At 45.0% G+C, this 26,453-nt stretch overlaps 1 protein-coding gene across 3 annotated transcripts in view; it reads right to left on the bottom strand.

Annotated features, from left to right (window-relative positions):
- UPF2 (UPF2 regulator of nonsense mediated mRNA decay) overlaps window positions 1–7,125 on the bottom strand; it is a 129,833-nt gene extending 122,708 nt beyond the window's left edge. Inside the window, exon 1 of one of the 3 annotated variants that reach the window (XM_021943037.1) lies at window positions 7,103–7,125. The gene's annotated coding sequence lies outside the window, so the exon portion shown is untranslated. Of the gene's footprint in view, window positions 1–6,684; window positions 6,820–6,843 lie in introns of those variants that run through there. The other 2 variants (XM_021943036.2, XM_009213971.2) reach the window with 2 other exon arrangements.
- Window positions 7,126–26,453: the final 19,328 nt, after the last annotated feature.

Genomic DNA, 26,453 nt, shown 5'->3' with positions numbered 1-26,453 from the left:
ACTTCTTCACCTATATTAGTCAAAGTTAATTTATAAATAAACATGAACATAAAATCCATATGTTCCGTGCTATATCTGCCAAAACAGAGTAGTTATTAGCCCAGGGTTTCTAAAGTTCAGCACCACTGACAGTTTGGGCAAAATATTTCTTTGGTTTTAGAGGGAAGGGGCCACCATGTGCTCGGTAGGAGGTTAAGCAGTGTCCCTGCCTGCTATGCAGTGCATACAAGTAGCTCCTCCCTCATTTTGACAACCAAATATAACTGCAGACATTGCTAAATATCCTTTGGAGACAAAATTATCACCCCAAAACTGCTGCACTAGTCATATGTGGTTACTTAAATGTAAATTAATCAAAATTAAATAAAATGTGAAATTCAGTTCTTCAGTCAGTATCTGTATTTCAAGTGCTCAATTCCACATGTAGCTAATGGCTTCCATACATAGCAGGACAGATACAGAACATTTCCACAGAAAGCTCTATTGGATAGCATTGGCCTATAGTACAGGCTTACAGTTAACTGAAAGTAACTGTGGAACAAAAAACTGTACTTTTCAGGAAAATTCTGAAGTTTTCTTTTCTAAAAATGTATTTCTCTACTCAGAACTAGTTGTCTAATTTCTTTTAGGCACAGTGTTTCACATTTTAACTCCTAAATTATCTAAGAGTTGTATATAAGAAAATCAAAATTCGGTCGGGCACAGTGGCTCATGCCTATAATCTCAGCACTTTGGGAGGCCGAGGTGGGCAGATCACCTGAGGTCTAGAGTTCAAGACAGCCTGACCAACATGGAGAAACCACGTCTCTACTAAAAATACAAAATTAGACGGGTATGGTGGCGCATGCCTGTAATCCCAGCTACTTGGGAGGCTGAGGCAGGAGAATCGCTTGAACCTGGGAGGCGGAGGTTGTAGTGAGCCGAGATCCCGCCATTGCACTTCAGCCTGGGCAACAAGAGCAAAACTCTGTCTCAAGAAAAAAAAGAAAATCAAAATTCTATTTTAGAAATAGAAAATTACCTAAATTTATTAGTTTTTTGTTTTCTCTTTGAGACAGGGTCTCACTTTGTCACCCAAGCTGGAGTGTGGCGGCACGATCACAGCTCACTAAAGTCTCGACCTCCTGGGCTCAAGTGACCCACCTGCCTCAGCCCCCCAAGTAGCTGGGCCAGCAGGTGCTCAACACCACATCCAGATAATTGTAGTTTTAGTAGAGATGGGATTTCCCCATGTTGACCAGGCTGGTTTTGAACTCCTGAGTTTAAGTGATCCATCTACCTGCACCTCCCAAAATGCTGGGATTACAGGCATGACCCATTGTATTTTTGAGCTTCAGTGTTTGTTTTTTCTTTTTTCTTTCTTTCTTTTTTTTTTTTTTGAGTCTCACTCTGTTGCCTAGGCTGGAGTGCAGTGGCACGATCTCAGCTCACTGCAACCTCCACTTCCTGGGTTTAAGCGATGCTCCCACCTCAGCCTCCCAAGTAGCTGAGATTATAAGCGTATGCCACCACACTCAGCTAATTTTTGTATTTTTAGTAAAGACAGGTTTCACTATATTGGCCAGGCTACCTGAATTCTTGACCTCAAGTGATCCATCTGCTTTGGCCTCCCAAAGTGCTGGGATTACAAGCATGAGCCTCAGCGCCCGGCCACCCCTTAGTTTCTTTTTTTATTAAAAGCAATAGTATCCTTAAATATTTTCAAATATAGGTTTTAAATTACAGCACTTAAAACTAGGTTACCAAAAAAAGCATTTGCAATATTGACATTTTTTAAAGACAAAAATACTTTACTTCAGTACTCTAATAAAATGTTAATACCACAGACAGCAACCTAGGCTAATGGAAATGCTTTAATTTTTGCAGATACATGCCACAGCCTATACCTTATCATAGCTACCTTTTCCTTCTATTTTTTCTTTTACTCCGTCATTGCTCTCCACTCCCTTGTTCCATGCATTTATTTTGCTAGTGACACCTAAAAGCTTTAGCTAACCCCACTGGTAAAACTCAGAACAACAAAAAAGCTGTTGGTCCTATTTTTAAAATCGTCATTAGGGGCTGGGCGCAGTGGTTCATGCCTGTAATCCCAGCAATTTGGGACGCCAAGGTGGCCGGATCACCTGAAGTCAGGAGTTCGAAGCCAGCCTGGCCAACATGGTGAAACCCCATCTCTACTGAAAATACAAAAATTAGCTGGGCGTGGTAGCAGGCACCTGTAATCCCAGCTACTTGGGAGACTGAGGGAGAACTGCTTGAACCCAGAAAGCAGAGGTTGCAGTGAGCTGAGATCGTGCCACTGCACTCCAGCATGGGCGACAGAGTGAGACTCCATCACACACACACACACACACACACACACACACACAAAATACCTTTAATATATGAAAAAGCAGGCTGGGCACCGTGGCTCATTCCTGTAATCCGAGCACTTTGGGAGGCCAAGGCAGGAGGATCACTTGAGGTCAGGAGTTCAAGACCAGCCTGGCCAACATGGTGAAGTCCGTCTCTACTAAATATACAAAAATTAACCAGGCATGGTGGAGGGTGCCTGTAATCCCAGCTACTCAGGAAGCTGAGGCAAGAGAATCACTTGAACCCGGGAGGCGGAGGCTGCAGTGAGCCAAGATAGTGCCACTGCATTTCAGCCTGCGCAACAGACAGAGACTCCGTCTCAAAAAAAAAAAAGCAACAACAACAACAAAAAATGAAAAAGCATTCTTTCTACACCAAGACAACATTACCATTTATATTATCTATTTTTTTAATTTAAAAAAAAAAACTGTTTTAATAAAATAGAGACAAGGTCTCAGTATGTTGCCCTGGCTGGTCTCACACTTCTGGGCTCAAGGGATTCTCCCACCTCTGCCTTCCAAAGTGCTAGGATTACAGATATGAGGCACGACACCCGGCCAGCATTTATATTATCTACAAGTGTAGTTATTGATTCTTATACATTTTCAATTAAATATCCAACTTTAATGTGAAAATGTCATGCCCTTAAACCAAGCAAACTTTCAAAGAAACTATAATACTAATACTTATTACTCATGGTACCATACTAAACATTTTACATACATTATCTCATTTAATACTAAAATCTTTATGAGGTAGGTATTATTTTCGCTATTTTATAAATGAGTAAACTGAGACTTGACCAAGTAACTTGACCAAGGCCTGCACAGCTGGTGACAGAATGGGAATCTGAACCCATTCTCTGAACCAAAGAATCCTAAGAGTACCAAATTGCGAGATGGAAGATTTGTTTGTAAATACTGACTATGGCAAACCATAGAATTATGAATCTCAAGAGTAGAAAGAATCCTTCACAGTGTTTAAGCAGTTCTTACACAATGTTTTTAACTTTTAGCAGACTCTGGCTGAAACATATGGGGACAACTTAATATCTAAGGTAATAACATGATCTTACTGAGGGATATTAATCATTAAGTGAAAAAAAGTTTATATAGATTTCACATTTTCTGATGTGATACATCAACAAGTAACATTTCAGGACCATAGGAAACTACAAAGAATGACATCAGAACTTACAATTCATGTCTCTCTCTTTTTTTTTTTTTTTTTTTGAGATGGAGTCTCACTCCGCTGCCAGGCTGGAGTGCAGTGGCGCGATCTCGGCTCACCGCAACCTCTGCCACCCAGGTTCAAGCCATTCTCCTGCCTCAGCCTCCCGAGTAGCTGGGATTACAGGTGCACATCACCATGCCCGGCTAATTTTGTATTTTTAGTAGAGAAGGGGTTTCTCCATGTTGGTCAGGCTGGTCTCATAAACTCCTGACCTCAGGTGATCCACCCACCTTGGCGTCCCAAAGTTCTGGGATTATAAGCATGAGTCACCATGGCTGGCCTCATGTCTCATTTCTAAAGATAAAATAAAATCTTAAATTCTTCAAAGAAAAGATTAAGAAATTCATCTAGTATTTGACAAATTCACAAAGGTCATCATTTATTAGTTCAACAAAGTCCCAAACTTTTATGACTCTTTAATAAGATTCATTTGTTAATTAAATTTTAAGTACTTACTATATAAAATAAAGCCATAGTAGGCGTTCAAGAATTAGACTCGGGGCCAGGCATAGTGGCTCAAGCCTGTAATCCCAGCACTTTGGGAGGCTGAGACAGGCAGATCACGAGGTCAAGAGATCGAGACCATCCTGGCCAACAACATGGTGAAAGCCTGTCTCTACTAAAAATACCAAAATTAACTGGGTGTGGTGGCACACACCTGTAGTCCCAGCTACTCAGGAGGCTGAGGCAGGAGAATCACTTGAACCCAGGAGGTGGAGGTTGCAGTGAGCCAAGATGGCGCCACTGCACTCCAGCCTGGCGACAGAGCGAGACTCCGTCTCAAGAAAAAAACAAAATAGGAATAGACTCTACCCTAGAGCATAATAAAACAGATTCTCCATAACCCTTAAGTCCTGATACTGGTATCTTCTTTCAATCACTTCATCCTCACATTACAAGCATACACCCAAAGTATACTTGAAACTAAATTTCTGTAAACAAAAAAAAAGACAAAAATCTAAAAGTTCATGAAGAGGCAGCAATGCAACTTATGAAAACAACATACATGGGCTTGGAAGTCGATAGATTTTAAATCTGCCTCCCAACTCTGCAGCCTGATAGCTACAGAAATCAGGCAACAACTTCTCTGAGTCCACTTATTTATCAATAAGAAGGATATACGGCTATCTAGCTTGTAAAGTTCTTAAAATTCTAGCATAGTAACTAGCATGAGGGAGGCATTAATAAATGTTCGCTCACAAAGAACACTGAGAAGTTCAGCATACAATGAAAGATTTGTAAAGTCAAATGAAGACTATTAGATTTTATCTACTTCTATCCTCAATTTTTACATTCCAAGGACAGCAGCAGAGTCACCTACCCAAGATTACACAGCTAGTTTCCATGGCTGGATCAACACTCACTACTCAGTACTCTTTTTCACTACCTACACTAAAACGAATAAAATATACAAACACCATGATTCATCTCAAAACACATTTGTTTTATGTCTACTTAAGAAACTGAGCACTAAGTGATATTTAATAAAATGCTAAATTCTTATTTCAATAACTTCAAGCTTTAACAGCCAAACTTGTCATCTAAAGTGTTTCCAAAAGTTTTTCTAGTCCAAACTACAATTTTAAAAAGGTCCTTTCTCAAGATAGTAACAAGAAAAAGTCGTGATCTTTTCGCTGGAATCCGATTAGCTGTTACAAATTAGTTTGCTGAATACAATTTATATTCAGACTACCCTTAAAAGGAAACCATGCTTTAAAACCACCTTCCTAGCTCCCAAAATAGTGTCCTGTCACTTGAACTGTATATTTTATTTGGTATTCTAAATATATTCTGAACTCCCAAAAGAAAGTAAAACGAATTTACTAGCACAAGTACCAGTGGAGTGTACTGGGGGGAAGAGGGCACAAAACGGGGTGTTTCCTTTTTAAAGACATTCCCTTGCAAAGTACCATATGGGTTATGTATGAAATCCCAATCAGAGTGCTCCGAAAATACTCCACAGTAAGAGAATGCTGTTTCATCTTTCAATTCTTAGTCAAAATGTTGTAAGGACAGAACAGCACAGGAACACTCTCTCTCAGTTTCTGACTTTATTTTTTAAAGAACATCCTTAGTATAAAGGACGTGTTAAGAATTGTTAGAAATTGTCCCAGCTCACAAATGAGGAGACTGACGATGTTAAGGAACACCTAAGAATTATGGAAATGAGATAAAGCGTCAGCGAGCGTTTCACTTTGATCTGATGCATCACTTCGTGTCGTGTAAGTCCTCCAAGAAGAGCAAGAGAACTGAAGGTCCGATCACCCCAGAGTGGACCCAGCTGGCTCTGCTCTGCCAACCTGGGGACCAAATATCCTGTGGTCACTTCCTTAGTCCAACAGTCCTAGCAAGAAGAGAGTGCCTGGAGTCTTGAAGGGGTGAAGGCAAAGTGAAGAATCAACCAGCCTATGTGATTAAAAGGAAGTCAACCAAACAGCCCTTGCCCACCATCCCGAGATACACCCCAAGCCCCTTCGCCTACACACACCTCTCCTACAAACCTCTGCTCTGGTGGTGTGGCAACGTCTACACCCACCACACCACTTCCCCGCCCCAACTCCCCTTCCCACAGGTATCTACGGTCATCTTCGCAGACCATCGCTGCCCCAACCCCAACTTCTCGCCCCACACTCCCTCGCCACAGAAGCCTCCCCGGCCAGTCTCCCCACTCCGCAGCCTCCCACACACGCGCCCTCCCCACTTCCTCGCCCTCGCTTCCCTCCCGGCTCTCGAGGAGCTTCCCCCGACCTCCCCTCGCTCTCCTCCACGCCCCCGAACACCTTCGCCCCTCCACCGCGGGCTCCCCGCCTCCAGCCCCGAGGCCCGGCCCAGGCATGTGGGGCAGGCACCTCCTCCACAGCCCCCCATGCCCGGCCCGGCCCGGGGGCTCCCGCGTTGATGGGAGCCTCGGAGAGAGGGGGTCTGAGAAGAACGACGCCGGACCCGTGGTCCCTCCACTGCTCGCCGACCCCGGAGAGCTAGAGTGCGGAGTCGCCTCTGGGGTCCCCCAGGGAGTAGGACTCTAGGCCGGTGCCCCCCAGCCCCGTTTCTTCCCGATCGTTGGAGCGGAGGGGAAGGAGGATCCCCGGGACTCACCTCGAGCCTGTTGTCAACATTAGCCCCGGGTTTCCCAGCACCAACTCCAGCGCTCGGGCTCTCCCCTCCCCTCCCCCCACCTATCTCGCAGCCGAGGGCCCGCCTTCCCTTAGCTCCCCCTCCTCCCTCCGCCCGCCGGCCCTCCCGCCCGCCACTCACCAGCGCGGCCGGGCTGAGAGTGGGGGCGGGGCGGAAGGAGGCGAGCGGGAAAAGGCCGTCCGCGCGACTGCCCGATTAAAAACAGTCCTGATCGCCCTCCCCGCGGCATGCCGATGCCCTCAGCTTGACTCTGGGGTGGCGGGTCCGAGGCAAAGGCTCATATAAGTGCCACCCACTTAATGGCTCTTCCAAATTCCCCAGTCGATGAGAAGAGCGAATTTTTCAGACAGGTAATGCGTAAGGTAGCCACTACCAGCACCTCAAGCCAGGGCCCCAGCGGAGAGGTGGAGTGTTCCGAGGACCCGAGGCAGGAAGTGGATTGGTCGCCAGGAAAGGGAAAGCGCCTGAATTGGAGCTGCGCAGGCGCAAGCACTTCGCGGGGGATGGGGGTGGGAAGCGCGAATGGGGCGGGGCGGAGCTCACGGGAGGCGAGGAAGGGTGGTGGAATAGTGGGAGGGTTACGGAGCGCCATTAAGGACAAGCCTGGGCACGTGATTCTCCTGGGAGTTTCCTGGTCCGAACGTAAGGAAGAGGTCTAAGAAGAGAAAGTTTGATTGGACTAATTCGAGGGGAGACGTTGAAGATTTAGAAAATTGGAAACTGGAGAAACTAAAGCATATGGCTGGTTTGGGAGGTGGGAGTCGCTTAGGAATGGGTCTAGTTTTAAGAATGCCCTAGAAGATATCAAAAGTCCCGCGGGGGGATTTCAGTAGCAGTTGTAGGTGTTCGACGTAAAAATCACCCAGGGCGAAGACGAAGCAAGGCTTTTTCCATACACTTCTTAGAAAACACCCAGTTCTAACAAGCAAATTTTTATTACAGTGGAAAGACCTCCCTGAGTTATCAAATCACCCATTTTAAAAAAAAATAGCTAGCGTCGACATTTCTTCTGAATGCGAACCCAGGCCGACTTTTAAAAATGGGATATCAGTTTATCCACACTGCTTATTTCCCCCTGAATTGCTGAAATGGTGCATCTGGCCTCGAAACAGTGCTGGGTTCTGCGAACATGATCCGAGTAGGTGGCTCTGGCTGGTCCGGAACTAGAGGAACAAGGGTGCGAAACTGGTCTTGACGTTTGCTTGGCCTGCGGGGGCCCCACCTGGTGTCCAAGCACACATAATGAGCTACCACCAACCACAAATACTTGAGGCAAGTCCAGGTTCCCTGTGACTCAACCTTTGCCCGTTTGTCTCTATTTACTGTTTGCTTCCCCATTTACTCTTAGCACGCAAATTATCCTCTCATACTGAGTGTTGCTGCTTCCTGTATTTTAAAAAAATACACACTACACATAGGTCAATCATTTAAAGGGTAGTAAAAGAGAAAGATGAATACAACTATTCCGCAGCCTTGATAAACAATGATGAGAACTGCCCCCAAATACCATGTTGGTGATAGCCACCCACACTTCTCTTCAAGGTTTCTTTTTCTCATTTTGTCGGATTACCTTAAGAAGCTTTATCTCTGGCCAGACATGGTGCCTCATGCCCGTATTCTCAGCACTTTGGGAGGCCGAGGCTGGTGGATCACCTGAGGTCAGGAGTTCCAGACCAGCCTGGCCCCAACATGGTGAAACCCCGTCTCTACTAAAAATAGAAAATTAGCCTGACGTGGTGGCGAGCGCCTGTAATCCCAGCTACTTGGGAAGCTGAGGCAGGAGAATCCATTAGAACCCGGGAAGCAGAAGTTGCAGTGAGCCGAGATAGCGCCACTGCACTCCGGCCTGGGCAACAGAGCAAGCGAGACTCTGTCTAAAAAAAAAAAAAGAAAAAAGCTTTACCTCTTTGTTAATAAATATAATAAATCCTTCTCAATAAATATAATAAATCCTTCTCATCGTAAATCAAGTCAACCTTTGCCTTTAATCAGGTGTTAAAAGGAAATCACCTAAAATCACCTAAAAGAGGAGGGCCTTTTTGTTGAGCATTTGCTATTTTACATTTGTGATTTTAATTGCAGTCACCATTTTATAAAAGTTTTATACTTACTAATTTTAATTAAATACTACCTAGTATTCTACTCAAATCTAACTCCAAAAACCCAAGTTCTTTCTGCTGTGGCTCTACGCAAACTTTTACGTAAACTGAAAATGCTGCCAATCGTTTTACATCCAAAGACAGATGTCAAGCCAGCCACCAAAAGCCTGATGTGAGAATATCATTGTAATGTCTTAACTAGAAAAAAACACCCCACTGTGAAGAGGCCATAATTTTTTATTCTGATAATTCAAACTTTATGATTTTCTGAAAATACATTCTCAAGATGAATTTTTGAGAAAAGTCTCAAAAATGTTCATTGTTCTTTTTGTCTGCTGCAATTGACAGAACTGTTCTATATGGGGAAAAAAGAGAATGAAGCTATTTAGTTTTTATTTAGACCTACACGATGCTACTCGCTACTTAAAACCTAGCTGGTGGCAGCTTCACAGACAAAAGCAAAGGCCAGACAAAGAGATTACAATTACAGAGAAAGACAAATCCTGACTTTAAGGAAAAGAAAAAGGCATCATATGAGGCCAACCAGCTCTAACTACATCCTCTGTCCCCTGACCTCAGAGAACTGGGAGTGTGCTGTTCCATGAGGAAATCCAGCTTTGATCTTTTAGAAGCCAATGTTTAACCTAGTTTAAGCTGCTTTTTTAAAAATACCTACCTCTTGGTTTATCTCTGCTAGAAATTTTTTCAGCGTTTCCTCTTTCTGCTTAACAGTTTCCGAAAGTAAATGTGTTGGGGCGTGTCCCTTCAATATGAAATATAAGCACTGGCCAGGCGCGGTGGCTCACGCCTGTAATCCCGACAATTTGGGAGGCCAAGGAGGGCGGATCACTTGAGGTTGGGAGTTCGAGACCAGTCTGGCCAACATGGTGAAATCCTGTCCCTACTAAAAATACAAAATTAGCCAGGCGTGGTGGCGTGCACCTGTAATCCCAACCACCCGGGAGGCTGAGGCAGGAGAATCACTTGAACCCAGAAGGCAGAGGTTGCGGGGAGCCGAGATCATGCCATTGTACTCAGCCTGGGCAACAAGAGCGAAACTGGGTCTCAACAACAACAAAAAAAGAAATATAAGTATTGAGGGTGCATTTAAACAAATATAAACATACGAAACATAATGGTGCTTACTACCAAATCATGTTGGGATTTCTTGTGGAACTGTAAGATGAAAATCAGTTTACTAACACTGGCTTCTCTGAATTCCACCAAAATAGAACACAAGCAATGTGAGGTTAACCTGTTTTATTTGTCAAGCTTTTAATATGGCTAGTCAAAAAAGTAAATTAATATTGGCTTGGCCGTGTGCCGTGGCTGACACCTGTAATCCCAGCACTTTGGGAGGCCAAGGCGGACGGATCACCTGAGGTCAGGAGCTCGAGACTAGCCTGGCCAACGTGGTGAAACCCTGCCTCTACTAAAATACAAAACTTGGCTGGGCATGGTGGCGGGCGCCTGTTATCTCCGCTACTTGGGAGGCTGAGTTAGGAGAATTGCTTGAACCCAGGAGGCTAAGGTTGTAGTCAGCCAAGATCGCACCACTGCACTCCAGCCTGGGCAACAGAGCAAGACTCCCTCTCAAAAAAAAAAAAAAAAAGTAAATCAAATGATAAGACTTATAAAGTGCTTAGTACAGCACTTGGCAAGTAATGAAAGTCAAATGAATGAGATTACAATCTAATGCAGGAGGTAGATCGTAAATAAACAGATAAAAATTGTGATGGTTAGAATAAATGCTCAAAGGGAAAAAGGGTAATGTAATGCAGAGTAACAGGAGAGAGGGAAGAGGGTGGCTGTTTTATACTCAGAAAAAGGCTCTTCAATGGTGTAAAATTTGAGCTAAAACCTAGAGAATTTGAAGTTCCTAGTTATACAACTAGAAATGTCAAATGGGCACTTGGAACACAAGGGAGAGCCCCAGCCTAGAGATTAAATTTTGAAAGTCATCCATACAGACAGTATTTACAGCCATAAGAATGGATGGGTTCAGGCCAGGCGCAGTGGCTCACACCTGTGACCCCAGCACTTTGGGAGGCCGAGGAAGGCAGATCACTTGAGGTCAGGAGTTTGAGACCAGCTTGGCCAACGTGGCAAAACCCCATCTCTATTAAAAATACAAAAATTAGCCAGGCATAGTGGCACGCGCCTGTAGTCCCCGCTACTCCAGAGGCTGAGGCAGGAGAATGGCGTGAACCTGGGAGGCAGAGGTTGCAGTGAGCCGAGATGGTACCACTGCATTCCATCCTGAGCAACAAGAGTGAGACTCCATCTCAAAAAAAAAAAAAAAAAAAAGAATCGATGGGATCACCCAAGAAAATGGAGCAAGAGAAAAAGATCCAGGACTCAGCCCTGAGAAACTTCCACATACAGAGGTTAAATCTCTGAAAAGGAGACTGAATGAAGAAAGGGAAAACCAGGAGTGTGGCGTCATGAAAACCAAGAAAAGAGGTGCTTCAAGAAGGGAAAAGTGGGAAGCTGTCTTCTGTGTTACTAGGACAGCGAAGAATATGAGGACAGAAAAGTGCTTGTTGCATTAACAATGTGGGAACCACTGCTTACCTTGCAGATGCAGGTCAGTGATGTGGTGGGGACAGAGTGGAATGGTTGAACACTAAGTTGGAGATGGAAACAGTGGAGTCATATATGAGAAATTGTGTTGAGAAGAGGAGCAGAAAAATGTAGCCATAGGAGAATGTGAAATCAGGGAGGAATCTGTTTGGTTTTGCACCTTTTACTTTTGTATATTTTTTGTATTTTTACATGACAGATAAAGAGGTTTTTGTTTGTTTTGTTTTGTTTTTTGAGATGGAGTCTCGCGCTGTTGCCCAGGCTGAAGTGCAGTGGTGCAATCTTGGCTCACTACAAGCTCCGCCTCCCAGGTTCATGCCATTCTCCTGCCTCAGACTCCTGAGTAGCTAGGACTACAGGCGCCCGCCACCACGCTCGGCTAATTTTTTTTTTGTTGTATTTTTAGTAGAGACGGGGTTTCACCGTGTTAGCCAGGATGGTCTCATTCTCCTGACCTTGTGATGCGCCCGTCTCAGCCTCCCAATGTGCTGGGATTACAGGAGTGAGCCACCACGCCCAGCTGATGTGTGGGTTTTTTTGTTTGATTGTTGATTTGTTTGAGACAGAATCTCACTCTGTCGCCCAGGCTGGAGTGCAGTGGCATGATCTTCCCTCAGTGCAACCTCCACCTCCCAGGTTCAAGCGATTCTCCTGCCTCAGCCTCCCGAGTAGCTGGGAGTACAGGGATGTGCCTCCGTGCCCAGTTGACATTTTTTTTTTTTTTTAAGATAGAGTCTCACTCTTTCATCCGGGGTGGAGTCCAGTGGCACGATCTCAGCTCACTGCAACCTCTGCCTCCCGGGTTCAAGCAATTCTCCTGCCTCAGCCTCCCCACTAGCTGGGAGTACAGGCGCACACCGCCACGCCTGGCTAATTTTTTGTGTTTTAGTAGAGATGGGGTTTCACTGTGTTGCCCAGGCTGGCTCGAAATCCTGAGCTCAGGCAGTCCACCCATCTCAGCCTCCCAAAGTGCTAGGATTACAGGCGCCCACCACCATGCCCGGCTAATTTTGTGTTTTTAGTAGAGACTGGGTTTCTCCATATTGGCCAGTCTTGCTCCATCTCCTGACCTCAAGTGATCCTCCCATCTCGGCCTCCCAAAGTGCTGGGATTACACAAGTAAGCCACCACACCCAGCCCTGGATTTTCTTCTTAATCGTTACTCTTTTTCAGTGAAATTTGAGGCACAGTCATCAGTTAAAAGTGAGATGAGGGAGATAGTTCGGCAGGTTTGAAAAGAGAAGAGAGAATGTGAGAGAGACTGAAGAGTGTTGAAAGCCAGTGAGCTGCCCCTTAGGGATTTCCAGGTTATGCTGAGCAGCTCCTTGAGCTCTGAGGTCATGAGTTGAAAGCAAAACCAGGGCCGGGCACAGTGGCTCAGGCCTGTAATCCCAGCACTTTGGGAAGCCAAGGCAGGTGGGTGGATCACCTGAGGTCAGGAGTTCGAGACCAGCCTGGCCAACATGGTGAAACCCCATCTTTACTGAAAATACAAACATTAGCCAGGCATGGTGGTGAGCACCTGTAATGTCAGCTAACCGAGAGGCTAAGGCAGGAGAATCACTTGAACCCGGGAGGCGGAGGTTGCACTGAGTGAGATCATGCCACTGCATTCCAGCCTGGGTGACAAGATGGAAACTCCATATTAAAAAAAAAAAAAAAAAAAAAAGGGAAGTAAAATTATCCAGCCTACACATGCCAGTTTCTTTCTTTTTTTTTTTCTTTTTGAGACAGAGTCTCAATCTTATCACCCAGGATGGCGTAGGATCTAGGCTCACTACAATCTCTGCTTCCTGGGTTCAAGCAATTCTCCTGTCTCAGCCTCCTGAGTAACTGGGATTACCGGTGTCCAACACCACACCTGGCTAAGTTTTTTGTATTTTTAGTGGAGACAGGGTTTCACCATGTTGGCCAGGCTGGTCTGGAACTCCTGATCTCAGGTGATCCGCCCACCTCGGCCTCCCAAAGTGCTGGGATTACAGGCATGAGCCACTGCGTCCCGCTGGCACATGCCAGTTTCTCCAGAAGATATGGAAAGTTAAGTTTAATCACAGTTGGGCTTTTTTTTTAATGACAGTAATGACAGACAAAGAGCAGAGTAAGGGAATTGAGGGTGTTTGCAAGAGAATGATTAGAATGGAGGATCATGGAATCTAAGCTGGGCAAGGAGGGAGATGAAGAGAAAGGAGGAATGCATGAGTGTGGATGGGGAAGATGGACAGACTGGAGTAAATAAAAGCTGCAAAGAGGCCGGGTGCAGTGGCTCATACCTGTAATCCCAGCATGTTGGGAGCCCAAGGCAGGCAGATCACTTGAGATCAGGAGTTCGAGACCAGCCTGGCCAACATGGTGAAACACTGTCTCTACTGAAAATACAAAAGTTAGTCAGGAGTGGTAGCTCAAGCCTGTAATTCCAGCACTTCAGGAGGCTGACACGGGCAGATCATTTGAGGCCAGGAGTTGAAGACCAACCCAGCCAACATGGTGAAACCCCATCTCTACTAAAAATACAAAAAAGTAGCCAGACGTGGTGGCACAGGCCGGTAGTCCCAGCTACTGGGGAGACTGAGGCAGGAGACTTGCTTGAACCTGGGAAGCAGAGGTTGCACTGAGCCAAGATCATGCCACTGCACTCCAACCTGGGCGACAGCAAGACTCTGTCTCAAAAAAAAAAAAAGAAGAAATAAAGAAAAAATTCTGCAAAGAAGACAGTAAGATCTCAGCTACTCAGGAGGCTGAGACAGGAGAATCGCTTGAACCTGGGAGATGGAGGTTGCGGTGAGCCAAGACTGTGCCACTGCACTCCAGCCTGGGCAACAGAGTGAGCCTCCGTCTCAAACAAAACAAAACAAAACAAACAAACAAACAAAAAGAGACAGGAAGGAGCCAAAACCTTAAGTGAATGAAAGGGGACAGAATTGGACACCAGCAGGTGATCCTGAAGAGCTGTGGGAGTGTAGGAAGAAAGAATGAGTCCAAAGGACCCAAGATTTTTGAAAAAGGACAGAAATGGCCAGGTCAGGAAGCAAGGAACAGGTAGCTGTGCACTCAGACTGCATGAGTTCAAACTCTGATTCCAGCGTTTACTCACTATTTGAACTTGGGCTCGTTTTTCAACCATTTTAAATAATAGCTTTTTATTCTTAAAAATCATGATAATAATAGTACTCTTTCATGGGGTATTGTGAAGAGTAAAGGAGGTAATTGAAATAAAAGCACTTAGCACCATGCTCTAGAACGTTCTCTCTAAGTGTTGGCTATTACTAAATCACATTGGAAACCACAAACGTGATCCAAATAACTTTGCAATTCAAATAAATAGTACTTCAACAGTCCTTTCTTTGCCTTAACACGTTAGAGAAACCAGTGCACCTGAAACCTTTTATTTCAGTCATTAGAAATCTGTGCCAAGACACTGAAGATTAAATGAAGATTAAAAAGAAGGGGTTACAGCTGGGTGCAGTGGCTCAATGCCTGAAATCCCAGCACTTTGGGAGGTTGAGGTAGGTGGATCACCCGAGGTCAGGAGTTCAAGACTAGCTTGACCAACATGGTGAAACCTTGTTTCTACTAAAAATACAAAATTAGCTGGGCATGTTGGCACACTTCTGTAATCCCAGCTCCTTAGGGGGCTGAGGCAGGAGAATCGCTTGAACCCGGGAGGTGGAGGTTGCACTAAGCCGAGATGGTGCCATTTTACTCCAGCCTGGGCAACAAGAGCCAAACTCCGTCTCAAAAACAAACAAACAAACAATAAAAGAAGTGATTACAAATGAAGATGAAAAAGAAACGGGAGAAAAAAAGGAAGAGTTTTCTTACCTAGTGCAACTGATAATGACAGAGGTTTGTAAATTCTTTCTGCCAAGCCACTTTGGAAGCCACTGGCTTACAGGGTACAATTCAGAATGCTTAGCAGGAGCTCTTAATCATGGGCTCTTGTCTACGCATCTGGTCTCATTTCTTGCTACTTCCCCACACGTCTAAGTTCCGGCCATAACAACCTGCATACATAGGACTTCCTCTTCCCTTGGTGCACATTATGTCTTTGCCTAGAATGTCCTTTCTCCCGTAAATATTTCCAGACTAGTTAAGTCAAGTGTTATTTCCTCAGGAAAGTCGTTTTTTATCACCACTACCTTACAAATACTGAGGTGCCAGCCCCCAACTGGGTTCCTGCAGCAGCCTCTGATCACCCATCTTATAACATTCATTATCTTATATTGGAATACTTTTTAAAATATCTGTTTTTGGCCAGGCACAGTGGCTCATGCGTCTGATCCCAGAACTTTGGGAGGCCAAGGCCAGCGGATCACCAGGTCGGGAGTTCGAGACCAGCCTGGCCAATATGGTGAAACCCAGCTGCTACTAAAAATACAAAAATTAGCCGGGTGTGGTGGTGGGCGCCTGTAATCCAAGCTACTCAGGAGACTGAGGCAGGATAATCACTTGAACCCAGGAGGTGGCGTTTGCATTGAGCCGAGATCGTGTCACTGCACTCTAGCCTAGGTGACAGAGCAAGACTCCGTCTCAAAAAAAAAAAAAAAGAAAAAATCTGTTTATCTTGTGAGACTGTAAGCTACTTGGGGCTATGATTTGTATCTCACTAATCCTGTGTCTTATGTGATAGAAAGCACTTTGTAACATTTTGATAGAAGGATTAATGTAAATGAATGTTTTCTTTGGAGAGGATGAGAAACTTGTGTACTGAAACAGGAACATGTAGGAAATTTTTTTTTTTTTTTTTTTTTTTTTTTTAAGAGAGGGTCTCACTTTTTCACCCAGGCTGGAGTGCAGTGCCACCATCCCGGCTCACTGCAGCCTCAACCTCCCAAAGTTCAAGCAATCCTCCTGCCTTAGACCCCCGCCCCCACAAGTAGCTGGGACTACAGGCTTGTACCACCATGCCAGGCTAATTTTTTTTGTATATTTTTAGAGATACAGTTTTACCATGTTGCCCAGGCTGGTCTCGGACTCCCGAGCTCAAGCAATCTGCCTGCCTTGGCCTCCCAAAGTACTGAGATTACAGGCATGAGCCACCGCGCCTGGCCAAGAAGGATATTTTAGAGGAAACCATTACATTATAGTCTGGAGTTTCATTCTTATTTACCAAGTGATATACTAACTCTTAACAGACTAAATACACCCCTTTTGGTGATTTGCATGAAAGCTATTCAAGTTTTTAACAGTGAGAGGTTGGATGGACACCTCTATCTTAGTATGTGTCGGGCATTAATCCATCTAATGCTTCTATTTGATAGGTGCTATTTTCCCTATTTTTATAGATGGGGGAAACTTGCGCTTAGCATAGTTAAATAATGTGCCCAGGATTACACAGCTACTAAATAGAATCTCAACTCAGGGCTGTCTGATGACAAAGTTCACACTCTTATATAAGATTTCCTTCCATTTTAAGATGTTTCCCCCACCTTACACAACTGACTACCACATGCAGTGGTAATACAGATATACCCATTACCATAATCAGAATATGGAATAAGAAAAGACATGCTTTTGTAATCTAGTTCAAATAAGACAGACCAATATATATAATAAAGCAAGAATGTTTGCCTGGGTCACACCAGTGTGTTGCTAAATCTATAACCATGGTAATACAAAGGAAAGAAGACTGAACTGGAAGTGAAAGACGTTTGTCTAGGCTTAGAGCCCATCCAGGGCACATGCAACCCAGCGAAACTAGGGCAAGTCATTTGTAACTGCTCCGTGACTCAGAGCCCTCATTTTACAAATGAATGGATTAGACTTCACCGTCCCTAACCTTATTACTTTAATTTAATTTTGGGATGGAGTCTCACTCTGTCCCCCAAGCTGGAGTGCGGCAGTGCGATCTTGGCTCACTGCCGAGGCTGGAGTGCAGTGGAACGATCTCGGCTCATTACAACTTCCGCCTTCTGGGTTCAGGCAATTCCCCTGCCTCAGCCTCCCGAGTAGCTGGGATTGCAGGTGCCTGCCACCACGCCCTGTTAATTTTTGTATTTTTAGTAGAGACGGGGTTTCACCATGTTGGCCAGGCTGGTCTCCAACTCCTGACCTCAGGTTATCTGCCCCGTTGGTCTCCCGAAATGCTGGGATTACAGGCATGAGCCACCACGCCCAGCTGCTTGCAAACATTTCCAAGAGTCCAAGTGAAAAGTGGTTGCCTGGGTAGGGCGCGGCTCATGCCACTACTTCCCCACATGTCTAAGTTCCAGCCACAATAAATAACCTGCATACACAGGACTTCCTCTTTCCTTAGTGCACATTCACTTCGTTAGTGCACATTCACTTCGTTTGTCAGTTGCTAAGAGTAGTAATGTAAAGAAATAGGTGTCATTTCTAGCTTATTCTGGAAGCTTCTAGCTTCTTCTGGAAGGTATCATACTATAGCCATAATAATATATGCGTAATATATCCCTAAAGTTTCTCCATGGAAGCTTGAACCCGGGAGGCAGAGGTTGCAGTGAGCCAAGATCGTGCCATTACACTCCTGAGCGACCTCTTGGTTCGCTGCAACCTCCACCTCCCAGGCTCAAGCGATTCTCCTGTCTCAGCCTCCCGAGTAGCTGGGATTACAGGCACATGCCACCATGCCCGGCTAATTTTTGTATTTTTAGTAGAGACGGGTTTCACCATGTTGACCAGGCTGGTCTCGAGCACTACCTCGTGATCTAACCACCTCGGCCTCCCAAAGTGCTGGGATTACAGGCATGAGCCACCACGCCCAACCGCCAGTTCTATATTTGTAAGTGACTTAATTATGTAATCCTCACAGTAAGTTATGTGGTAGATACTTTTTTTTTTTTTTTTTTGAGCCTGAATCTCACTCTGTCACCCAGGCTGGAGTGCAGTGGCTCAACTCGGCTCACTGCAACTTCTGCCTCCCGTGTTCAAGTGATTCTCCTGCCTCAGCCTCCAGAGTAGCTCTGATTACAAGTGTGCACCAGCACACCCAGCTAATTTTTGTATTTTCAGTAGAGACAGGGTTTCACCATGTTGGCCAGGCTGGGCTCGAACTCCTGACCTCAAGTGATCCATCTGCCTCGGCCTCCCAAAGCGTTGGGATTATAGATGTAAACCAACTTGCCCTGCCGTAGATATGACTATTAAGCCCATTTTACTGATGTGAAAAATTGAGGGTTAAAGAAATCAGGTAACCTGCCTAAGCTCACACCTAGTAAGTGCCAGAGCTAGGATTAGGAATCAGGTTCTTTACATTAAAAGTGACTTAGGCCGGGCGCGGTGGCTCAAGCCTGTAATCCCAGCACTTTGGGAGGCCGAGATGGGCGGATCACAAGGTCAGGAGATCGAGACCATCCTGGCTAACATGGTGAAACCCTATCTCTACTAAAAATACAAAAAACTAGCCGGGCGAGGTGGCGGGCGCCTGTAGTCCCAGCTACTCAGGAGGCTGAGGCAGGAGAATGGCATAAACCCGGGAGGCGGAGCTTGCAGTGAGGTGAGATCCGGCTACTGCACTCCGGCCTGGGCAACAGAGCGAGACTCTGTCTCAAAAAAAAAAAAAAAAAAGTGACTTAGCCAGGTGGGGCATGGTGGCTCACACCTGTAGTCCCAGCACTTTGGGAGGCTGAGGCGGGAGGATCACCTGAGGTCAGGAGTTCAAGGCCAGTCTCACCAACATGGAGAAACCCCATCTGTACTAAAAAAACAAAATTAGCCGAACCTGGTGGTACATGCCTGTAATCCCAGCTACTCGGGAGGCTGAGGTACGAGAATCACCTGAACCCAGGAGGCGGAGGTTGCAGTGAGCCGTGATCACACCATTGCACTTCAGCCTGGGTGACAGAGAAAGACTGCGTTTCAAAAAAAAAAAAAGAGTGACTTAGCCACAACCTTATGATAGCTTTCTCTAAGATAGGCTTCTTTATCTCTGTTTTACAGCTCGAGACCAAGATGTGATCCAAGGTCACATAGCTAAGAACTGACAAAACACATTCAAACCCTCATATTTGTCTCCCAAGCCCTGTATCCTAAAAATTCTCTTGCTACTTCTCATTCTCCTTTGCTGGAACTCCTCATCCCAACCTTTAAATTTCTGAGTTCCTCAGCATTATGAGTCTAGGCTGTTTCTTTCATACTCAGGACCTCAAAAATATCTTTATTTTATTTTTTTGAGATGAAGTCTCACTCTATCGCCCGGGCTGGAGTACAGTGGCGCAATCTCAGCTCACTGCAGCCTCCACCTCCTGGGTTCAAGAGATTCTCCTGCCTCAGCCTCCCAAGTAGCTGAGATTACAGGCACTCGCCATCATGCCCTGCTAATTTTCGTATTTTCATTAGAGACAGGGTTTCTCCATGTTGGCCAGACTGGTCTTGAACTCCTGATCTCAGGTGATCCACCCGCCTTGGCCTCCCAGATTCTTAGATTATAGGCGTGAGCCACCGTACCCAGCCAAATTTTTTTTTTTGAGACGGAGTCTCACTCTGTCACTCAGGCTGCAGTGCAGTGCAGTGCAGTGCAGTGGCATGATCTTGGCTCACTGCAACCTCCACCTCCCGAGTTCAAGCAATTCTCCTGCCTCAGCCTCCTGAGTAGCTGGAATTACAGGCACATGCCACCACACTGCTAATTTTTGTATTTTTAGAAGGGATGGGGTTTCACTATGTTAGTCAGGCTGGTCTCAAACTCCTGATCTCGTGATCTGCCCACCTTGGCCTCCCAAAGTGCTGGGATTACAGGCATGAGCCACCATGCCCAGTCTCTCTCTCTCTCTCCTTGCTCTCTCTCTCTCTCTCCTTACTCTCTCTCTCTCTCTCTCTCCCCTTACTCTCTCTCTCTCCTCTGTCCTTTCTCTTCTCTCTCTCCTGTCTCTCTCTCTGTCCTCTCTCTCTCTCTATATATATATATACACACACATATATATACACACACACATATATATATATATTTATATATATGTCTCTTTCTCCCTGTCCCCTTCCCCCACTTTCTCTCTTCTCTTCTCTGAGGAAAGCAAGCTTCCATGTTGGGAGCTGTTCTTCAGAGAAGCCCACATGGCAAAGAACTGAGGGTGGCTTCTGGCCAATAACCAATAAGGAACTCAGGCCTGCCAACAACCACGTGACTGAACTTGGAGGCCAGTTCTCTCCCAGCTGAGCCTTCAGATGGAATCACAATCTCACTGGAAGTGCAACTGCCTCCTGGCGTACTGTCTGGCGTACTGACCTGAAATTGTGTGATAATATATGGCCGTTGTTTCTTTCTTTTTTTTTTTTTTGAGACGGAGTCACGCTCTGTCGCCCAGGCTGGGGTGCAGTAACCGGATCTCAGCTCACTGGAAGCTCTGCCTCCTGGGTTTACGCCATTCTCCTGCCTCAGCCTCCCAAGTAGCTGGGACTACAGGCGCCTGCCACCTTGCCCGGCTAGTTTTTTTGTATTTTTTAGTAGAGATGGGGTTTCACTGTGTTAGCCAGGATGGTCTCGATCTCCTGACCTCATGATCTGCCCATCTCGGCCTCCCAAAGTGCTGGGATTACAGGCTTGAGCCACAACGCCCGGCCTTGGCTGTTGTTTCAAGGTACTAAGTTGTGGGGTGATTTATCATACACCAATAGATGACTAGTAAAATGATAATCATTATTTTAATATTACCTGTCAGCCGGTCATAGTGGTTCATGCCTATAATTCCAACATTTTGAGAGGCTGAGGCAGGAGGATTGCTTCAGCCCAGGTGTTCAACACCAGCCTGGACAACATAGTAAGACCCCCTCTCTACAAAAAATGCAAAAATTAGCTAGGCGTGTTGGTGCATGTTTGTGGACCCAGCTTCTTGGGAGGCTGAAGTGAGAAGCTTGCTTGAGCCCCAGAGGTCAAGGCTGTCATGAGCCATGATCACATCACTGCACTCTGGCCTGGGCAACAGAGCAAGATCCCATCTCAAAAAAAAAAGAAAATTACTGTCATATACATGTATGTCATATACACATTCATATATGTATGTCATATATGTATGAAAAATATGTCATATACATATTCATATATTTTTGTAAGTATGATACATTTCATAGTGAGGGTGTTTAAACGAGGAAAAAAGAGATGTTCATGGGTATTAGCCAGAAGAAAGAAAAGAAGTCATCATTTTAAAAATGCTATATATGTATTTTAATTTTATTTTATGAAATAGACACAGGATCTTACTATGTTGCCCGGGCTGGTCTCGAACTCTTGGCCTCAAGCAGTCTTCCTGGCTTGACTTCCCAAAGTGTTGGAATTATGAACAGGAGCCATCACTCTTGGCTGAAAATAAGTAGTTTGTTGTTATTGTTGTTGTTTTGAGATGGAGTTTCACTCTTGTAGCCCAGGCTGGAGTTCAGTGGTGCCATCTCAGCTCACTGCAATCTTCACCTCTCTGGTCCAAGCGATTCTCCCTGCCTCAGTCTCCTGAGGAACTGGAACTACAGGCACATGCCACCACACCCGGCTAATTTTTGTATTTTTAGTAGAAACAGGGTTTCACCATGTTGGCCAGGCTGGTCTTGAACTCCTGACCTCAGGTGATACACCCGCCTTGGCCTCTCAAAGTGCTGGGATTATAGGCATGAACCACCATGCCTGGCCGTTAACTTAAAAAAGTGTAAATTCTAGCATGCTCAATGCTTTAAAAAGTAAACCAAAGAGTCAAAGCAAACACCTTTCTTCAAAAATAAAATAGTCCTGTGTCTAGCCTAGTGAACTGACCATTTGAACACTCTATTAATAAGAAAAAAAAAAAAGCCAATACCTAGAATATTCCAGCCCAGGCTGGAGTGCAATGGCGTGATCATGGCTCACTGCAACCTGGGCTCAAGTGATCCTCCGACCTCAGCGTATGGAGTAGCTGGGACTGCAGGTGCACACAACCACGCCCAGCTAATTTTTTTCTTTCTTTCTTTTCTTTCTTTCCTTTTTTTTTTTTTTTTTTGAGCCAGCCACCACGCCTGGCTAATTTTTGTATTATTATTATTATTTATTTATTTATTTTTGAAACGGAGTCTCACTCTGTTGCCCAGGCTGGAGTGCAGAGGCGCTATCTCGGCTCACTGCAAGCTCTGCCTCCTGGGTTCACGCCATTCTCCTGCCTCAGCCTCCCGAGTAGCTGGGACTACAGGTGCCTGTCACCACACCCGGCTAATTTTTTTGTATTTTTAGTAGAGACGGGATTTCACCATGTTAGCCAGGATGGTCTCGATCTCCTGACCTCGTGATCTGCCCGCCTCGGCCTCCCAAAGTGCTGCGATTACAGGCGTGAGCCACCGCACCCGGCCTTAATTTTCGTATTTTTTGTAGACACAAGGTTTCTCCATGTTGCCTAGGCTGGTCTGGAACTCCTGAGTTCAAGCGATCCACCTGCCTTGGCCTCCAAAAGTGTTGAGATTACAGGCGTGAACCATCATGCTTAGCCTTGTATTCCTATTCTTACACCCAGTCATTGCTAATTGTCTTGCACCCTGACATACAGATTTTGCTTACCAGGCCTCATCCATGTTCAAGATCATTAAATCCCAGGAATCATGCCAAGGGCCACTATCGTGAATAAGACCTTGTTATAATAATAGTTAATATGCCTTAAGTACTTACAATATGCCAGCGACTGTTGTAAAGTGTTTTACATACAGTTATACCAAACCTATCAGGTAGGTACTATTACAACCCCATTTTACTTATTTATTTGTTTATTTTTATTTGCTTATTTTTGAGACGGAGTTTCGCTCTTGTTGCCTAGGCTGGAGTGCAGTGGCATGATCTCAGCTCGTTGCAACCTCCACCTCCTGGGTTCAAGCAATTCTCCTGCCTCAGCCTCCCAAGCAGCTGGGATTACAGGTGCCCGCCACCACACCCGGCTGATTTTTTGTATTTTTAGTAGAGACAGGGTTTCACCATGTTGGCCAGGCTAGTCTGGAACTCCTAAGCTCAGGTGATCTGCCCACCTCGGCCTCTCAAAGTGCTGGGATTATAGACATGAGCCACCGTGCCCGGCCACAATCCCATTTTACAAATAGGGAAATTGAAGCTTAGAGGGTTTAAATAACTTCCCAAGGCCGCACAACTGTAAGTGCTAGCATCAGTACTTGAATACAGACAGTTGGGTGCTGACACCCATACATTCATTGGACAAATATTTACAATGCACCTATTTTGTGCCAATCACTATTTTGGGCACTTGGTTCTTCAGTGATCATCTGGGCACAGTGATAGTTCATCCAGGCACTAGGCTGATAAGCTCATCAGTGAGCAAGACCTATAGAGATCTTTACCCTCATGGAGTTTAAACGTTAGGGGAGATAGACAAACAATGATACGCAGATTATGTAGTATATTAGGAAATAAGTGTGATAATAAACATAAGAAGTACAGCACAGGCTGAGTACAGTGGCTCATGCCTACAATCCTAGGACTTTGGGAAGCTGAGGAGGTGGATTGACTGAGCTCAGGAGTTCAAGACCAGCCTGGGCAACATGGCAAAACCAAAAAACACCAAAAAAAAAAAAAAAAAAAAGTTGGGCATGGTGGCACACATCTCCTGCGGTCCGAGCTAGTTGGGAGGCTGAGGTGGGAGGATTGCTTGAGCCTGGTAGACTGAGGTTGCAGTGAGCCAAGATCGCATCACTGCACTCCAGCCTGGGTGACAGAGTGAGATCCTGTCTCAAAAAATAAACACAAAATTTTAAAAATTAAAAAAAGTACAGCAGAATTAGGGGACCAGGAGTATAAGGGGTGAGGTAGCTAGTTGCAATTTTAAGAATACCAGCTAGACCTGGCTGAGAAGATAACATTTGTTTCTTTTTTCCAATTTTGGTTATAATTTTAAAAATTATTTTAAAATGCTGAAAAGCACAGAAAATAACAAAACAAATACCCATGTTCTCTCTACCCACAATGTGACAAATGCTAACATTCGGTTCGAAATATTCTAAAGAAACTAAAGCAGGAGTGTCCAATCTTTTGGCTTTCCTGGGTCACAATGGAAGAATTGTCTTGGACCACAGATAAAATACACTAATACTATTGATAGCTGATGAAGTAAAGAAAAAAAATCACAAAAAACTCCATATATATGTATATACACATATACATATATATATTCCCTATTACTTACCATAACCGAAGTCAAGGTCTTATATTAGTGCTATTACAAATAGTTTCTTTTAATCTTCTACTCCACAAAATTAAGTATTTCGGGATTGAATGTGATGAAGCATAGATGTCAAAACCATTTCTTCCTTCTAGGAAATGATTCTGGATCACCTTGGTATGAGGATCACACGCATACATATATATGGAGTTTTTTTGTGATTTTTTTTTTTCTCAGATACATTTGAGATGGAGTCTCCCTCTGTCGCCCAGGCTGGAGTGCAGTGGCTCCATCTGGGCTCACTGCAACCTCTGCCTCCTGGGTTCATGCGATTCTCCTGCCTCAGCCTCCTGAGGAGCCGGGACTACAGGTATGCACCACCATGCCCGGCTAATTTTTGTATTTTTAGTAGAGATGAGGTTTTGCCATGTTGGCCGGGGCACTCCTGGACTCCTGGACTCAGGTGATCCTCCCACCTTGGCCTCCCGAAGTGTTGGGATTACAGGTGTGAGCCATTGCGCTAACTCTTTTCTGTCTCTCTTTTTATTTTTATCCCTAGTCCTGCAGTCCTTCTCTTGTCTGACCACTTGACTTCCCAACAGTCACCAATGCATTCGTCGGACGGGGATGTATTGATGGCTTATTATGTGCTCAGACCGCAATACCAGAATCATTTCCTAGAAGGAAGAAATGGTTTTAACATCTACGCTTCATCACATTCAATTCCGAAATACTTAATTTTGTGGAGCAGAAGATTAAAAGAAACTATTTATAATAGCACTAATAGAAGACCTTGACTTCGGTTGTGGTAAGTAATAGGGAAAGACCATTTTGACGGATTTTGAAATCTTTACATTCTTTTCTGAAGCCCAGACCCAAAAACCCATCTCTGTTGAATGGAGCGAGCAAATTAAATGGAGCGTAAAACGAAACTGTGATACCGTGTATGTCAGCGGAAACTGGTGGGTTTTATGAGATTAAGATTTGCAAGTCTAAACACTTGAGAAGTAGGGCCACCTTCATTGTTTTGTGATATAGCTCCTAATCCTCCTCAAGCAGTATTTATGCAAAAGCAATGCCATCAGCAGTCAGGAGTTCTTAATTTTCATCCTGTTTTGCTTTATCCTAAAGTACCAGTGGAGTCCTGTAAGAAAGAGGTTTCTCAACCAGGCGCAGTGGCTCACGCCTGTAATCCCAGCATTTCGGGAGGCCGAGGCAGGCAGATGGCTTGAGCCCAGGAGTTGAAGACCAGCCGTGAGCAACATGGTGAAACCCCGTCTCTACAAAAAGTACAAAAATGAGCCTGGTGTGGTGGCATGCACCTGTATTACCAGCTACTCGGTGTAAGGTTAGCTGAAAGAAAGGACGAGAGAGAGACCCAAGGTCAGGCGAATAATTTTATTAACCTGCCAGGCTTCTCCACCACAGTCAGAGGCGGCAGCCCTGAGCTTACAAAATGAGGTGTTTATATGCGGGAGAGAGACCCTGGGGTTGTTTGTTGGTTAACTTTACCAATATCATCTCGCGAATGGCTTACAATACATTATCTTGTGAAAATAGGAATTTACAAGAGAGTGTAATTTAGGTTTATCCATGTTTCTCATGACCTCCCCCATGCTGCCTGTAGGACTATAATAGCAAGTCTGGTGACCTTGCTGTGGCGCCCAGATAAGGGTTCAGGAATGCAGCTGCAGAGTATTCAGGGTAAGGGCCAGCTGCATTGAGGTGGGGTGTTCCTCGGGCAGCTTGTCCCTAACACTCAGAAGGCTGAGGTGGGAGGATCACTTCAGTCCGGGAGGTCGAGGCCGCAGTGATCACGCCTCTGCACTCCAGCCTGAGCGAAAGAGCAAGACCCTATCTCAAAAAAAAAAAAAAAAAAAAAAAAGAATGAAGCAGCTAATTATTTATTGAATTGGAGCAATTCCTAAGATGTATATGTCTGTGTGTGTGTTTGTGTGTATGGATATACACACACACACAC

This window comes from Papio anubis, chromosome 11 (assembly GCF_008728515.1).
Source record: "Papio anubis isolate 15944 chromosome 11, Panubis1.0, whole genome shotgun sequence".
Classification (NCBI taxonomy): Eukaryota; Metazoa; Chordata; class Mammalia; order Primates; family Cercopithecidae; genus Papio; species Papio anubis.
Note: the sequence above shows the minus strand (reverse complement) of the source record. Positions and strands in the feature narration are given on the sequence as shown.